Source organism: Pteronotus mesoamericanus, unplaced genomic scaffold (assembly GCF_021234165.1).
Source record: "Pteronotus mesoamericanus isolate MK-2021 breed Mesoamerican mustached bat unplaced genomic scaffold, CSHL_Meso_final scaffold_651, whole genome shotgun sequence".
Classification (NCBI taxonomy): domain Eukaryota; kingdom Metazoa; phylum Chordata; class Mammalia; order Chiroptera; family Mormoopidae; genus Pteronotus; species Pteronotus mesoamericanus.
In genome coordinates this window covers 25,541,172-25,559,486 of record NW_026555325.1, presented here as the reverse complement: position 1 = coordinate 25,559,486, position 18,315 = coordinate 25,541,172, and positions in this window count along the sequence as shown.

The window sequence follows — 18,315 nt, the reverse complement described above, 5'->3', positions numbered from 1 at the left end:
CATTTTTTATCAATCTTATTTTATGATATTGCTTTATATGTGTGTTCTAAATCTATATAACTTTGTGGATCCAAGAGGTGGAAGAGTAAGTGGAAGCTACACTAACCTCCTCCTCTCTGGAGTTACACCTAAATTGTAGAGAAATCATCCTGAATAACCAACTGAACACTAGCTGGAGAAATGCTTATCTCCAAGGACAGACAGAAGAAACACCTTCATCACTATAAGACTTGTAGGGGGTGCAGAGGAGGCGCAGGAGGGCTGGCTGGGTTTCTACAGGTGGAAGCTGAAGTTCCAGAGGGAAATTTCAGGGGCCAGGGGGTTCCCCCTGAGAAGTGTGGGGTCTAAATCCTAAGCTTCACTCCCCAGGATATAGCAACAGAGCCAGAAAATAACTCAGATAACATCCAGCAGTGAAAAGCAGCAGGGTTTCTGTGGGCCAGGGAGAGATCACTAGAGATGCAGAGAGCTGCTTATAGGGCCAATGCACAAAATTTTGTTTGCAGCCACTTACCCTGGGCTCCATATAGGGAGGGTAGAGTGGACTAGGGACACTTGAGGAGAGCCTAGGTTTAGTGGCTCTGGGGAGAGAACAGAAGAAACAGCCACTTGGATCCCTGTGCTGAGTCATTCCCCATACTCCAGAAGCCATCTTTCTCATGCAGATCACTCCTCTACAAGTGGCATCAGCTTGAGGGGAAACAATAGCCCTACTCATAGGAATTACTGTGCCCTACCCTGTGGTGCTTAATCTGAGTGGTTTGAGACTATACCATTAATTAATTTAACAAGTAAGGTGGAAAATACAAAGAAGCAGCCAAAATGAAAAGACAAAGACAGAGACCCCCAATGGATGAGTGAGAGAATTCCTCAGAAGAAGAACTAGATGAAAAGGAGGCAAGCAATTGATCAGATAGAGAGTTTAGAGGAATGATTTTAAGGAGACTCAGCAGCATGAAAAAATACATTTAAACCTAAAAAAGACCAGTAAGAAATAAAGAATGCAATATCTGAAACAAATAATATACTGGAAGGAATAAACAGTAGGTTAGATGAAGCAGAGGATTGAATCAGTGGTTTGGAAGACAAGATAGGAAAAAAAAACCCAACCCAAGCAGAGCAGCAAAAAAGAAAAAAAAAGAAAAGAAAGAAAAAGAAAAATGAGGAGACTTTAAGAAACATTTTGGGCCCCATGAAGTGTAATAACGTCCACATCAAGGGAACAACAGAAGGAGAAGAGAGCAAGAAAAGGATTGAGAACCTATTTGAAGAAATAATGACTGAAAATTTCCCTAATCTGATGAAGGAAAAAGATTTACAAGCCCAGGAAGCTCACAGAGCCCCAAACAAGTTGGACCCAAAGAAGCTGACACTGAGAAGCATCATAATTAAAATGGCAGATCTTAAAGATAAGGAAAGAATCCTAAAAGCCAAAAGCAAGAAGTAGGAAGTTATATACAAGGGAGCTCCAATTAGTCTGTCATCTGATTTCTCAACAGAAACATTTCAGGCAAGAAGGGAGTGGCTGGAAATATTCAAGCTGAAAAAAAGCAAGGACCTAGAACCAAGACTACTTTACCCAGCAAGGCTGTCATTTAATATAAATCAATCAATCAATAAAATAAGGAGCTTCCCAGACAAGAAAAAGTAAAAGGATTTTCTTAACAACAAACCAGTATTGCAACAAATATTAAAGGGCTTACTTTCAGGTCAAGAAGAAGAAAAAGAGAAAAAAAAACAGAGGGAAATAGTCTAATAATAAAATGGCACTAAATACATTATCTATGAATAACCACCTTAAATGTAAATGGCTTAAATGCTCCAACCAGAAGACAAAGGATAGCTGAGTGGATAATAAAACAAGGTCCATATATATGTTTCCCCCAAGAGACCCATCTCATATCAAAAAATAACCACAGAGTAAAATAAAGGCATGGAAAAAGATATTTCATGCAAATAGAAAGGGGAAAAAAAAAAGCTAGGGTAGATGTACTTACATCCTAAAAGAAGATTTTAAAACCAAGGCTATGGTAAAAGACAAAGAAGAACACTACATAATAATAAAGGGAACAATCCAACAAGAAGGAATGTTCAGGTATAAACCCTAGTAAATGTTTAGCTAGTGGGAAGGAGTTGAGGGTTGGAGGGATTGAGCAAAAATGAAAAAAGACTCAAGGACTTCGACAACAGTGTGGTGATTGCTGGGGAGAGGGGGTATAATGGTACTAAATGGTAATGGAAAAAATACAATAAAGAATAAATAAAAGAAATAGAAAAAATAAATCTGTGCTACTTTTACAAAATCCCTATGATAGTCCTGTATAAATCAGCATATGCAAACCCTTGAATCTTGTGGTTGACAAAGCATAAGATACATGGCCCTACACTATTTTGCCTTTCAAAATACATCATTTTTCACTATAGGGGGAATTTTAGAAAATACTGAGTTTAACATTCTCATAACAGTACTTGTTTGCTCTCTTGCTTAGAAAAAATGTTACAGCAACTCTCATACTTATGCCATTTCTGAGAATTGAAGAGCCATACAGTGTTAGAACTGAAGTAAATCTTAGATATGATTTAGTTTTTCAGAGGGACTAAATTTTGCCTCAAGTGATCATCCACATGAAAACTCAGGAGGCAAATAAATAATGGAAACCAAATTGAGACTCTTGTCCATTTTTCTATCTTACATTTGAGACACCAAACATGGACATTTTTATACCTGGACTCAAGATATACTCTGAACAAAATCAAAATTTACCCCTCTTCTCTCCATCTACTCATAGCACCAGTGACTCTTATCTTTCACAATGTTTCACTTCCCTTTTTTACCCCAGGACAATGCTCTCATTGCTAACAAGTCTATGAGGATCATGAGATTAAGCATTAAACAAAGACTGTAGAAATGTGTTAACATGCCATTAGCTTTGTAACCTTGAGCAAATTATGCAGTTGCTTAAAATCTCAGTGTGACCATCTGTAAAATTTGGGCAATAAAATATTTATTCATAGCATAATTTCAGGAATTTAATGTGCTAATTCATGAATGAATTTATCCAACACATAGTAACCTTCTACAAATATTAAAAACTGTTGTTAGACTTACTACAACGAGTCTGACAAGTGTGTTTAGGTAGAAATGAAGACAGGAATTGATATATAATTTAGTGTTTCTCAAAAATAATCATTAGGATCTATTTTAAAGAAACATTTTATTAAATTATAATATATATGCAAAAATGAGTTATATGTGCTACATTCAAATTTTCGTAATATAAATACATCTTTGTAATCATCACTAAATCAAGAAATAGGACATAAGTAGGTTCCTTCCTTTTTCCTCAGGCACTACTCTCTTAATAATCATCCATTATTTTGCCTCTTAAAATGTTCTAGGATAGAATTTCTGTAAATAGAATTTGTGTCTGCCTTGTGTTTATATTACTGATTCATATTGTTAACTGTATCAGCATATATTCATTCTCATTACATGAGAATATCACAAATTATTTGTCCATCTAAAGGTGATGGATCTTTGGGTTGATTTTAGGTTGGAGTTATGAATAAAGTTACTGTGAACAATCTTGTACATGTCTTTTGGTGCTCAAAGATATGCCCTTCTCTTGGAATTAAATCCAGGAGTGGAATTGCTGGGTTGAAGTTTATATATACTTAGCATAAGTAGATGCTGCTAAACAGTCTTCTAAAATTTATACTCCCGCTGGCAGAACATAGGGGTCACAGTGGCTCCACATATTGCAAACACATACTACTCTATTCACATTGCTAACTTTCAATGCTTTTAATCCTTCTGTTCAGTGGGTAGTGGTAGCTCGTCAGTCATTTCTCTTAAGGTGATATTTTGTTGTTGTGTTTCATTGGATTTCTTATTTTAGAAAATGCTTGTTGAATTTTTAACCCATATTTCTATAAGTTTATTATGTTTCTTATTGAATTTTATGAGTTATTTAGATATTTTTTATATGTCTCTGTATTTTTTTCATTTTTATGTCTACAATGTATGTGGAAATAATTTCTGGATATGATAGAGGTCAAGATTTCTTTTTTTCATGTGGATATACAGTTGACCCAAGATCATTTATTAACATGATACCATTTCCTCATTACACTGTACTGTCTTACTTGTCATGAATCAAGCTTTTGCTATTTCCAAACTCTATTCTAATCCATTTCTTTCTTTTATGTATTCTTCACAGTGTAGCATGTCTATATACAGTGTATTAATGTCTTACTTTTCTACTTTAAAATTAAGGGTGAAGAAAATAGACATACAAGTCCAGGAAGTACGGAGAGTCCCAAACAAGATGGACGCAAAGAGGCCCACACCAAGACACATAATAATCAAAATGCCAAACATTAAAAATAAAGAGAGAATCTTAACAGCAGCAAGAGAAAAGCAGGTAGCTACTAACGAGGGAGTTCCCATAAGACTATCAGCTGATTTCTCAAAAGAAATTGCAGGCTAGAAGAGATTGGCAAGGAGTATTCAAGATGATGAAAAACAAGGACCTACAACTGAGATTACTCTATCCAGCAATCTAACACTTAGCATGGAAGGGCAGACAAACAGCTTCCCAGAAAAGAAAAACTAAAAGAGTTCATCATCACCAAACCATTATTATATGAAATGTTAAAGGGACTTGTTTCAGTAAAAGATGAAGGTCACAACCATGAACAATAAAATGGCAATAAATACATATCTATCAACAATTGAACCTGAAAAAATGAAATAAGGAACAAGAGGAACAGAGAACAGAATCATAGATGTGGAGAATGGTTTGATGGCACTCAGATGGGAGGGAGATTGGGGGGAAGAGGTGAAAAGGCGAAGGGATTAAGAAGTAAAAATTAGTAGTTACAGAACAGTCATGGATATAAAGTACAGCAGAGTAAATGGAGTAGCTAAAGAACTTACATGCATGACCCATGGACATGAATGAATATCTGGAGATTGCCTGAGGGAGTGGTGGTTGCTGGGTAGAAGGGGCAAAAAGTAAAAACTGGGATAACCATAATAGCATAATCAATAAAATATAATTTAAAAAATTAATCTTGGTAACTGCAAGTGTGGATTTCCATCTTTGTTTATCTTCAAGATTGTCTTGGCTATTACTGACTCTATGTTTTTCATAAAAATATTTCAGAATCAGCCTTTCATTTTCCACAAACTAAATGTGTTAAGGTTTTGATTGAAATCACATAAAATAGAGCAATCTGAGGCAGAATTGCCTTCCATTCATCAGCATGTTATAGGTTTCCATTCAATTTAGGTATCTTTTAACTTTACTCTGTGAAATTTTAGAGTGGTCAAAATAGAAATCTGGCATATTTTTTGTTGAAATTCCTATATATTTCATATATTTAATGTAATACATATGCTTTTCAAATTTTTATTTTACAATTTTAGTATAAATATATATATTTGATTTTTGTACTGAATTTGTGTCAGTGAGAGAATCAAATTTACTTATTAATGCCAATACTATACTTGTAGATTCTTTTAATTATCTGCAATTAATTACAGTGACAACTGAAAACAGTGGGTTTACTTATTCTGTTACAATGGTCCTACTGTTTATTTCTTTTCCTATGCATTTGTTAATTTACTTATTTTTCCATTTATTTATTTTGTATTATTGCATAGGCCAGAAACTCCAATGAAATATTGACTAGGGAGAGTAATTATAGGCATTGTTGTCTTGTATCACTGAATTTGGTAAACATATACTTTAGAATTTTTGCATGTATGCTATAAATAACCTCTAATTTTTATATTTTGTCCTATATTTCATTTTCTATTGATTTTGAAATATATTTAAAACAATGCAATGGCTTAAAACCTTACAAACTTCATTCTCACAGTTCTGGAGGCTAGAAGCCTAAGATCAGTGTTAGCAGAATTTGTTTCTTCTGAGTTCTGTGAGGTAGAATCTATTCCATCCCTCTCTCCTGCCTCCTGCTGTTTGCTGATAACCTCTGGAATTCCTTGGTTTGTGGATACATTAGTCCAGTCTCTGACTTTGTATTCACATGGCATTCACTCTAGGTGCATGTCTTTCAATGTGTCCAACTTTCTCCTTTTCATAAGGACATAGTAATATGATGGGGAGTCAGCCTCTCCTCCCCAACCATGACCTCAATTTAACTCATCTGAAAAGACCCTATTTCCAAATAAGTCTACACATTCATGGACAGTGGGAATTAGGGCTTCAACATATTTAGGGGGGGCTGAAATCAACCCTTAAGATGGGAAATGATCAAAAATGTTTGAAAGCTTCTGCATAGGTATTCCTTTTCCATATTAGCTTTAACACCCTATAACCAAGCCCTTCAGAAAAGGCAAAATTGTTTATTGATTTGAGGATGCAATATGATATAAAGTTTACTGATTTGCAGTGGTCCTCTCTGACCCTAGAAACCACTGGTAAATAATTTGTATGATTCTAATTATACTATTTTTTTAATTTGACAGATACACAACTTTCAAGGTGTTTAGAAAGTTAATAAGGAAGCTGATAATGATTTTTAAGGTCATATTTATATCACCTAAGCTTACTTTTTTTAAATTGGTCCTTAAGGCTTAGTCAATACTTATGTAATATTTAATTATTTATTAAAATATATTTCAAAATATGTTTTTTATTTAATCAAATATAATCTGTAAGATTGAGTTCTTTGGGGAAATATATGTAGATTCCAGGTATTTACAACAAGCTGTATGTATTTGTTTCCTAATTCTTAATCACAACACTGTATGCAGTCATCAGTTTTCTGACAGCCATCTGCTTAGATGTCACTCATTCCTTCCATCCCATCTAGTTGAAATTAAAATATTGACAGAAATAATTTTTGCATTCAAAGTGGAAAAGGTAATAGGGGTGGTGAAACTAGATTGGATTTTATATGCATTGCCCCTGACAATATTGTGACAATTTTTAGTCATGCAGTGGTACAGAAAAATAACATATAAAGCAAAAATTTGAGCAAAGTATAAGTTTGGTTTCTTCTGATGGTCTTAAAATATTCTAAAAAGAAAGAAAAGGAAGAAAGGCTACTAAGCTGTAACTGTTATGTCGTCTGGTTACTGTATATAGAAAGAAGAGTGACACTAGTAGAGATAAAATGTTATTGAGTAACTTTACAAATACATAATGACAGTAACAATAAAACAGAAAAAATATAAAAATTAACAGAATAGAGGGAAAATGGAAAAACTTTATAACAGTTACAAATTTATTTTGAAATTCTTAATAAACAGTATATTTTTATTGAAAATATTTAATATTTTAACAATCTTACTCTGAAATCCTTTTTGACCTTAGCAAAGACTCTTCAGCCACATGAAAATTCTTAGCTTAGGTTTTATAATCTTCCTAGGTGGTATATTGTTAAACTAAACCCTTGATTCCTTACCCTTAAAGAGCTCACAAGTTAATCAGTAAGTGTGTCATTAAGTAGTTTGCATTTATCCTTCCAAAATACACAGTGGTGTCCACAGGAGAGTGAAACATTTTATATATATATGGTATAGATAATATATACAAATGATATAGTTATACCTATATCATTTATATAGATATATAAATCTATAATCTATATAAATGATATAGATTATATTTATATAGTCTTGCATTTGTGTAATGTCAGTAGATAAAGAATTAAGTTGATAAATTTCATTATATTAAGAGAATTCATTGAAAAGGAAAAGGATAGAAATTGAGACTAAAGAGTTAATGACTAGTTGAAGGAATGAAATTTGGTCAGAGGAGTCAAAAAAAAGAAAAATAACAAAATCATTTCCTCTGTGTTTTTTTTCCTAAGGCATGGAAGAATGTTTTCCTATTTGAATCACAAATACCTAGTATAGAGAAAAACTTTTGTCATTCATTCCTGGATGTCTCAAAGACCTTACCAACACCACTCCAACCTCCTTTTTTTAAAACTCATCTCTGGCCATGTCTCTTCCTACACCTTTTGATGTGCATTTTTGTATCCCTTTATACTGGTTTTGTTCTCTCCCTGACAGATACTGCTCTGCTTCCTTTATCTTCCTGCAAATGTATTTGCATTTGTTTATGGGTATAAGTAAGTTGTTTATGGCTATGTTTCCCTAGTTAGACTATCCAGTTCTCGAAGACAAGAATAGTGACTGTGTCTTTGTGTTGATATAATATTTTTATTCCTTGTGCTAAGAACATATACGTCTATAATAAAAATTTATTGACTTCATGGGTATCTTTCAGCAGACAGTTGCAACAACATACCCTAGTAAAAAATTTGCAGAGGTCATGACAGCTGTTTGCAGACATATTTTTCACTGCAGTTCAGTCCACTCAGTTCAACTTGCAAGAAGCTTTGGGAAAACAATAACAACAGCAACTATCACTACCACTACCACCTCCACCACAATTAAATAGACTTTTTCTTAATTCATTTCCTCTATTTCCCCTTGTTCTCTTATTCCTAGCTCTATGTGTACTTACAGAACAGGTTTCTTTCAAAGCTATTACGGCTGTCTTCTGCTACTAAGCATTTTTAGGTCATCTTACTGTTTGTAATTTCTTATTTTGCTGTTGCCGTTCCTGGTGAGGCTAGTTGTGTGTTTGCTTTTAGGGTGGGTCCATACAAAGGATGAGTTGTGGCCTTTTAAAAGAAAAGCCAAAGCAAGTACACCTTGCCGTTGTATCATTGATAAAATATTACATTTTATTATACATATATTCATTAATATGGTTATCGTTTATAGTTCAGATTTTTGTACTAGGTCCTCTGTTGTGGACCAAAGGTATGGCAGAAGAGATCATAGCCCATATGGCTGGTGGGGGATGTGCTATAGGTAAATGGATAAGCACAGTACAATATGATAAGATGATGGTAAAGATAGGAACGGAGAAGGAAGTGCCACAGGAAATGTTTCACAAACAAATTAATATTTGAATGGGGTTTTGAAGGCAGAGGAGAAGTTGGAAAACTTGAACACAAGCATTTTGGGCAGTAGAAATAGTATACTCAAAATCACAGAGTTGTGAAAAGACTAAGTTTATTAGAAAAGGAATTGAGTGTTATTAGATTAGAGCAAAGGTTTTCATGCAGAGAATAGGCGTGAGATGTTGCTTCAGCGTTGGTCCACCTTCGCAGGCCAGAAAGAATCCTGATTCACACGTTAATCTCAGTCACAAACACCACCCCATTAGCCACAGAGTTTTGAGAGGTCAGAGGTAAAACGCAGTCTCTGCCTACAGAAGCTGAGGAGATAAGAATGCATATTTTGCAGGACACACACCATTGTTCCATATTGACTGTAACTCAAGACAGTGTAAAATGGTTGATGGGTTACATGAAAAATGAACTTCAGAATTTGGTACATTTGATGAAGCCTGTACTTAGTGGATTTTTCCATCAAGAAGGACTGTGCCTATATTGACGATGGAGCAGGAACCAGATGGCCATGCATTACAAATCTGTCCTATGGAAGACTGAAAAAAAGCTGAAGTAAGGGAAATTAAGTGACTTGCCCAAAGGCATACAACATAGCAACGAAAGAGCTTGTGATAGAGCAAAAGTTTCTGCCTTTCAGGCCAGTGTCATTGCCACTGTGCCATGTGCTAGTGCAGTCACATGGAGGGATTTGCTGTCATTTGGGAGGAATGTAAACAAAGTTTAAAACATGAAAGAAATGACAAGTTTCCTGAGAAGCTTTGAAGTTAATAGACTTCTAATCACTTTTTTTTTGAGCAATCTCACCTTAAATTTGTACTTATTTCTGGATTCCCAACAATGCTAACTTTCCTGAGCTTTCAAAAAGAAAAATCCAATTCATTTTTGGTTATTTAGACAATCTAGAGTACCCATGAGTTTTGACCTGGTTGAAACTATTGATATTATCTGTGTAATCCAGGCTGAGGACAGTATTAGCCAGGGTCCCAATGAGAAAAGAAGAACACACTAAAAAGGGGCAATTGAGTCCCTTCAGTAAAGGGACTGTTCACAAAGAAGCAGGTAGGAGTGAGAGACTGTAATAAGAAATGGTGAATCACCCTAAGACTAGTAATGGTAGCAGAGCTATAACAACCTAAGACCTGAAAGGGGATAGAGAAAACACTGTTAGAATGTGGAGGGAATATTTGTAGACAGAAGAGATGGTCTTCAGAAATAAATTGTGATTGTATTGGGGGGGGTGGTATAAGGGAGCTAAATGGTAATGGAAAAAATTAACTTTCAGAAAAAAAGGAAATAAATTGTGGTTGTAAATATGGGTATACAGTCATTACCAATATGAGGCACAGGAGGGAGGGAACCAACCAGTAATTATAAATACTCCAAGTCCAATTTCTTCTTGTGCCCTGATCTCCACAGTGCCTTCATTTGATTGAACACATCAGAAATTCAGAGAATAAGGTCATAAAGTCAGCCTTCAAGGGTGCAAGCAGAATGGATAAAGGCAAGTGTGGATCTGGAGGAACAAATGGAGAATGTTCCAGGATGGAACAAATATAAATTCATCCATGTCCTGGCCATGGATCTCTCCATTTCTCCCATTCCCCAATCTTTTTTGGATGTGCAAGTCTACAAACTGCTCTGATTTCAAAAAGTTTACCTAACACTACTGGGAAAATTATGTAAATAAGAAGAGTTTGGCTGAGCAGTGACTAAGGAAAGAGGGAAACATGACCTCCATCCGCGAGCAGTGGTGGGAATAGAAATGATTTCCTGTGGGAACTCAGCTGGTATTACTGTTAAATCATTTGTATACTGTTAAATGAGTTGCATGCTGGTGGGGCAAAGAGGTCTTGGAACTATGTTTGCTGGCATTCTCCCTACCTCCATCATTGTCTGCAAGCATTTGAAAGGTTGAAAAAAACAGCAAGAGAAGGCTCTGATTCAAGGTGATAGAACCAGAAACAGTGACGTAAAATCAGGAGAAATTTTGTAACTTAAAAAATATGAAAGTGTTCAATGCAGGAGTTAATCTTTAATTAAAATGTTCCAAGGGAATAACATATAGGAAAGCTCTTCTTTTGCATATTTAATTTCTAGTGAACACAGCTCTAAAAACTCACCATTGAAGACCTTTGCAGAGAAAAAAACTGTACAGTTTATTTTCTGTTTGCATATCTAACAAATACACTTAGCGACATTAATAAGCTTTAGCAAACTTCACATTTAGGATATGGCTCATTAATATTTACTCTTATTGTCTGAAATATAACTTCTGATACTAAACATTTAAAAATATCTCAACTTAAAAACCTTTTTTCTCCATTCTGGTAAGATGCTGACTATGTAGTTGAAAAAAAACAATTAAGATTTTATGAGAAGAGGTTTTGGTATAAGGCTTGCTTTCAAAGGATATAATTAAAACATAGTATAATCCCTCCTTTTAAATTTTCACCTAAATTAAGCATATATAATACACCTATAAAAACTAATATTTTTTCAGTTTAATATTTTCTAACTGACCTGATGAATTCTTATGGACAAAAACTATGTCTTATATTTTGTTTCTCCTAGCCCCCAGCATAGTCCCTTACACATAAATTATAGTATAAAATTTGATTAGACAATGTTGCATAATCACAACAATAATCGACATTGCTGTGTCAGATGTTGTTATAAGAACATGAGCATATTCCATTCAAACCTTTTAAAAACTTGGTAAAACATTTTGATCTTTGCAGGTGAGGAAAATCAGTCTTGAGAAGCTATAGTCTTGCTCAAGTATCATACAGTTTGTGGTAGAGCCAGGATTCAAACCTGACATATTGGATTCCACACTTTGAGTGTTTAATGAGGAAGCCATACCATCTTAAAGGTTGAGATATGATGAGGCCAAAACATACTGAAGGCTAGGAGAATAGACTGTCAGCTGAGAACTCTTGTGGTTTTTACATGAGAAAGTATCATAAAATAATTTATCTTTTAATAAGACAAATATATATATATATATATATATATATATTTTAAAGGTTCAATTAAGGCAGACAGTTCAATTAAGGCTTAAATTTTCAGCTCTATGCACTGTTTACTTAACATTTATCCAGTGTCTAAAATAGGCTATGATAATAAAGGAAGTAAAAAAAATCTTGCTCCAAACCATATTTTATGTGGACACTTAATATAAAAAATATATTAAGGGTTTAAAATATGTTATTCCTGTGATTGTAACAGGAAAAAGTTTCTCAGAAAAGCACTGCTAGAAAAACTGAAAATAACAAACCCCTTTCTCAGTGACTATTTCTTGTTTTCTTCTACATGTCATGTCTGGCTGACAGGGACTTTACTAACTAGGACAGGCTAATTGCTATAACAAACAACTGCAAAATTTTAGTGGCTTAACATGTCAAAGGTTTTTTACCCCTTTCTCATCTTATAGTTCAATGCAGGTTGGAGAGGTCTCTGCTCTGCAGAGTTATTTAGAGCGCCAGGCTCACAGAAGTGCCACTGTCTTCAATGCATGGAATTCAACATCCAACCAGCAAAACAGGAAGAGAGAAAACATGGAGAGGGAACGTCTCTTCTTAACTGCTTCAGCCCAGAGCTAACAAGTCACTACAGCTCACATTTTATTGGTGAGACCTAGTCACATGGCTTCAGCCTGACGCAAAGCGCTGGGAACCATAACTTAGCTGTGTACATGAGGGGAGCGAAGATATTGATGCAGATCTCTGCCACAGGGACTGCATTACAAACGAGAGCTCTTTTGAATAAAGCACCATGAGAGGTACTAAATGCACAAAGGTGAGGCAAGCATATGTCCTGCATTCAATAGGCTTTCTGTCTATAAGTGGAATTTAGTTACATAACTAAAGGTAAACAAATAATAATAGTGAAACTTACCAAAGGCTTCAGTTGTTCAAGGTAGGGTTCTAAAGGTTTTATACGAATTAATTCCTTTAATCAATGAGATAGTATTACTAGCTACATTTTGTAAATGAAGAAATTAAAGTAAAGGGTGAGTAGCCCAATGAGGCATGCCTATTAAGATGCGGAACCAGGACTTGAACTCAGACTATCAGACCTCAAACCCCAGACTCCTTAAAACAGTAAGTGCCACAAAAGGAATGCAGTTACAGTGCATATGTGGCCTTGTAGGGAGAGCGCTGTGGAAGTGGTAGGTGGCTCTCAATCTCTAGTCTTCAATTGGGAGCACAGTTCAACTGTTCAGTAATTGTCAGTTATTTTTATTATTGTAGTAGGTTTCCAATAAAAGATAATATTTTGAAAATGATTTTAAAGAATGTGGGCCATTTGACAAATGGGAAATTAATGTGAATGAGACTTCTTCCAAAGTCACAAAAAGGCTTTTTAAAAAAAGTACAAATGAAAAGAAAAGAAAAGAATGAAAGGAGTCAAGAAAGGCTCATGTGACTGGAGTGGGGAAGGAGTTTTCTGCCAGCTTTTTGCCCTTTCTTACCTCCTGATAGGCTTCTGTCCTTTGCCTTTCATCCAGCTTCCCATCAGCACGTGTAGAACCCAAATCTAAAGCAGCTTTTCAGTGTTCTGGGAAAGCTTCAAACCGGAGTCAGGAACACCAACCACTCATTGACCCGGGGGAAAATAACCCTATCTCAGATACTAACCCTTTTTTTGACCTGGGGAAAAATACTTAAAGCCTTGGGCCTCAGATTTCTTATCTTTAAAAAGAAAAAGTACCTATCACCTTATTTCCACAGTTGCTGTTGATGTTATGGTTCTCCAAATGTCTGACGTGTTCCAGGATCTTGGTACTATATGTAGTGATTTTTATTAATATTTCTTTTGCTATCTCATTTTTGAGCAGTCTCATGCTGTGTGACAGATTAGTTTTAAGATATAAATGTTTATGTTTGTATTCTGTATATTTAGGCGTTAACTTGGATTCTGAGTTTAAATATTTTGATGTAAACCAATAGTCTTGTTGTACCATTGACCTTCCTCTTTGCACATTTCACTGACTTTCTGTTTTGTTTACAGGGCAAGGTTTTCACAACATAATTTGGCAACGGGATCATGGAAAATTTTAGGATATGAAGACATCCATAGGAAATGTGAGTGGGAGTGTGTTTTCTTGAAGTTAATAGAAGCAATTTAAAAATCAGGATGACAATAATGTGAAGAAACAGTACACTTTATTGATGAAAATATCTATGAATATTTTAGTGAAAGATAAAAATTAGAAATAGTTATTTAGACCTTGGCTGATCAAAGCAAACACAATTTCAGCTATTTTCTTTATTTAAGAAACAGAACTGCTTTATCTATTATATTAATAATGATCAGGCTATCATCAACTTACTGCACACAAAAAGAAGTCTATGAAAACTTCAGTCATTTTTATCTCAGCATGATAATACCCCCTGTGTGGTTTTATAACTCTCAATTAAAATAAGTAATTCAATGAAAGAACAAGTCCCATGAGGAGAGATGCCAAGAAGGAATTCTAATGTAAAGAAATATTTTCCCATGGTAAGGCTGTTATGATTGGTCATGCTTCAAAGATAGGCTTTGATTTTCATCTTAATGTAGTAGTATAAATAAAATCAGGAATATACATTGAAAATGGCTACTCTTATTTTACTAATTGTTTTTTCTATTAAAATGTTCTTATTTGATGAACACATCTTTTGGTTATTTGTTTTATTAGTAGTACCATATGTGGTACTGGATCCATAGGAGTTATAGGTTTTTCTGCTTCCAATTCAATACATCCTATCTGTATGCCTGATATTTTTTGCCATTTTTCTTGGGAGTGTCATAAATGTTTGATTTGTTCATCAGAATACCCTATAAGATTAAGCGAGGTGACTTATATAAAATCACACAGGTTTTAAGTATTCAGGATTTGAACTGAAATCTTTTAAAAATCTCTACATAGTAAGACATTTGCCTGTTCATTTTTTTAAATTAATTAATTTATTTTTTCAAATACATTTGTCTCTGCCTACCCCCTACCACTTTCCCTTGCCCCCTCCTTCCCTCAACTCTTCCCCTTTGGTTTTGTCCATGAGTCCTTGCTATATGTTCCTTGACGTCCCCCTTCCCTTCCTTTACCCCCACACCCCCTCCCTCCCTCCCTCTTGTCTCTGTTGATTTCTTTTCCTTTCAGTGTTGCTGGTCTTATTTTCCTGGCATCTTTGTATTGTTGGTTAGGTTCCACTTATAGGTGAGATCATATGGTATTTGTCTTTCGCCCCCTGGCTTATCTCGTTTAGCATAATGCTCTCGAGTTCCATCCATGCTGTCGTGAAGTTTAGTGGTTCTTTTTTTCTTTCTGCTGCGTAGTATTCCATTGTGTAAATGTACCATAATTTTTTGATCCAGTCATCTACTGATGGGCATTTAGGTTGCTTCCAACACTTGGCTATTGTAAATTGTGCTGCTATGAACATTGGGGTGCATAGGTCCTTTATGGGCATCTAATATTTGACAAAGGGGGCAGAAGCAAAAATGGAGCAATAATAGCCTCTTCAACAAATGGTGTTGGGAGAGCTGGACGGCTACATGAAAAAAATTGAAATTGGATCATCAGCTGACACCATACACAAAAACAAACTCAAGATGGATAAAAGACTTAAATATAAGTCACAACACCATAAAAGTCCTAGAGGAGAACATTGGCAGGAAACTCTCAGATATCCCACGCAGCAATTTTTTCACTGATATGACTCCTAAAGCAAGGGACATAAAGGAAAGAATAAACAAGTGGGACCTCATCAAAATAGAAGCTTCTGCATGGCTAAAGAAAACATCAGCAAAATGAAAAGGGAGCTAACCATATGGGAAAATATATTCACTAATGATACATCAGAGAGAGGTTTGATCTCCAAGATATATAAAGAACTCACTCGACTCCACTCCAAGAAGACAAACAATCCAATCAAAAAATGGGTAAAGGACCTGGGCAGACTCTTTTCCAAGGAGGAGATACAGAGGGCCCAGAGACATTTGAAAGGATGCTTGGCATCACTAGCCATCAGAGAAATGCAGATCAAAACCACCATGAGGTACCACCTCACACCGGTCAGAATGGCCATCATAAACAGATCCACAAACAACAGGTGCTGGCGAGGCTGTGGAGAAAAGGGAACACCAGTGCACTGTTGGTGGGAATGCAGACTGGTGCAGCCACTGTGGAAAGCAGTGTGGAATTTCCTCAAAAAGCTGAAAATGGAACTGCCTTTTGATCCACTGATTCCCCTGCTGGGAATATACCCTAAGAATCCCAAAACACCAATTCAAAAGAACCTATGCCTGTTCATTTTTAATACAGTAGTACCCCCCTAACTGCAGGGTTTATGTTCCAAAACCCACAGAAGCTTGAAACCACCAATATTACTGCCCCTTTTATATACTATATTTTTTCCTATGTGTACACACATAACTATGATAAAGTTTAATTTATAAATTAGGCACAATGAGAGATTAACAACAATAACTAATAATAAAATAGAACAATTATAACAATATACTGTAATCAGTTACATAAATGTGGTCTTTCTAAAAAAAATACCTTATTGTGCTATTCTCACCTATTTACTTCTAAAAAGCGCTTTACAGCTTCTCTTTGGCATATCTGAATTGCGAGCATCACTGCTCTTGTGCCTTGGAGCCATTATTAGGCAAAAGAAAGGTCACTTGAACACAAGCCCTGAGATCCATGGCAGTGGATCTGATAACTAAGACAGCTACTAAAGTGACTAATGGGCATGAAGTATATACAGTGTGGGTACACTGGACAAAGGGATGGTTCAGGTCATGAATGGGACAGAATGGGATGGCACAAGATTTCACTATGCTACTCAGAATATCATGCAATTTTAAACTTATGAATTGTTTATTTCTGGAATTTTCTATTTAATATTTTTGGATCATGCTTGACCATGAGTACTAAAACCACAATAAGCGAAATCCAGGATGAAGCGCAATGGATGTGGTGGTACTGGATCTGCAGCTGACGGCTTCGCACAACCCAAATGTTTTTGAGTGCATAGACCCTGGAGCAAATTTGAAGAGATCAGGTATATTGTTGGGTTACAAAGAATACCTGGATGGACGAATTCTGTACTTCGGCAGGTAGGGTTGCAATGCCAAATGGCAAAATACCTTTCTTACCCGACTTCCCAGCAAGTAAATTTCCTGCGGCTTTAGGTATTTTGGAATAAGTCAAAGTCCTCATTTAAAATGCAAAAATACTTCTTAGAAAGACAAGCACATTCGATCTTAACCATTATGCCTTAGTCTGAATTATTTTTCAGACATTATCCCCACATAGGGCCCCAGCAGCATGGAACATGGGACTGAGGAATTACCGTAGCGAACTGGAAGAGTCGGACTTGGGGGAGGCTTGCAAATGGAGAGCTAAGTGGGTGTCGAAGAGGGTTTCCTTCTTGGTCACTGCTAGCATATACTGCACCTTTTGGTAAATTTATAACAGATTCTGTCCTCTAGGATGAATTACAAAAAAGCATTTATCTGGGTGGCTGAATCACTAACAGACTCCTGGTCTCCAGGATGACGTAACTTCCTCCGGGGAACAAGAGTAGCGGAGGGGAGTGTGAGCTGGACTTCAGCCCTACGTGTTCCCCCTTGGCTGAGCCCTTTTGTTCCCAACTTGCACAGCCTTACTTGGCAGCCCCAGTTTTTCTAGAGAACTAGTGGGTTGCCTGAGGTCACAGGGCTGTAGGAAGAGGAAGAAAAGTATGCTTATTATAGAATCGAGATCCAACTTTATTTAAGGTTGAACCTTTTTCTTGTATTTGGGGTATCGTGGTCACAAAGAGCTCTAGGAGCTTTATATTAATTGGAGACTCATGGAGGCTCCACCCTGTAGGATAGGCACTGGGACTAATGTAGTAAATATGGGATTTGGCTCAGGCAGAGTCATACTTACTTACAGATATTGTGAGGGTGGCCTCCCCTAAGATGTAGCCTAGAAAAGAATCTAGGTATTTTTAGCTATTCATTGAATACTAAAGAATACTAGTTATCGTGGAATTTTAACCAGTCTCTAGGAACTAATATATCAGACTACAAAGGATTCAAAATGTTTTTTGGAAAGAGGGTACTTTCTAATTTTCAAATAAGAGGCTCCAGGTTTCTCTTTGGGCACTAAGCTTGGAGTATCTCTTGTACTTGTTATTTAGTTAACAATATTATATATTGATATAGTCTATTACTGTTTTTATAGTACTAGCAACAGTAGTTGTTATAAAAGTAATATACTTCTGTTATGTAAAACTTTGAAAATAAAAAATATTGAGATTGAATTAGAAACTAATTTACAGTTCCACTAAGAGATATGTCTCATCCTCA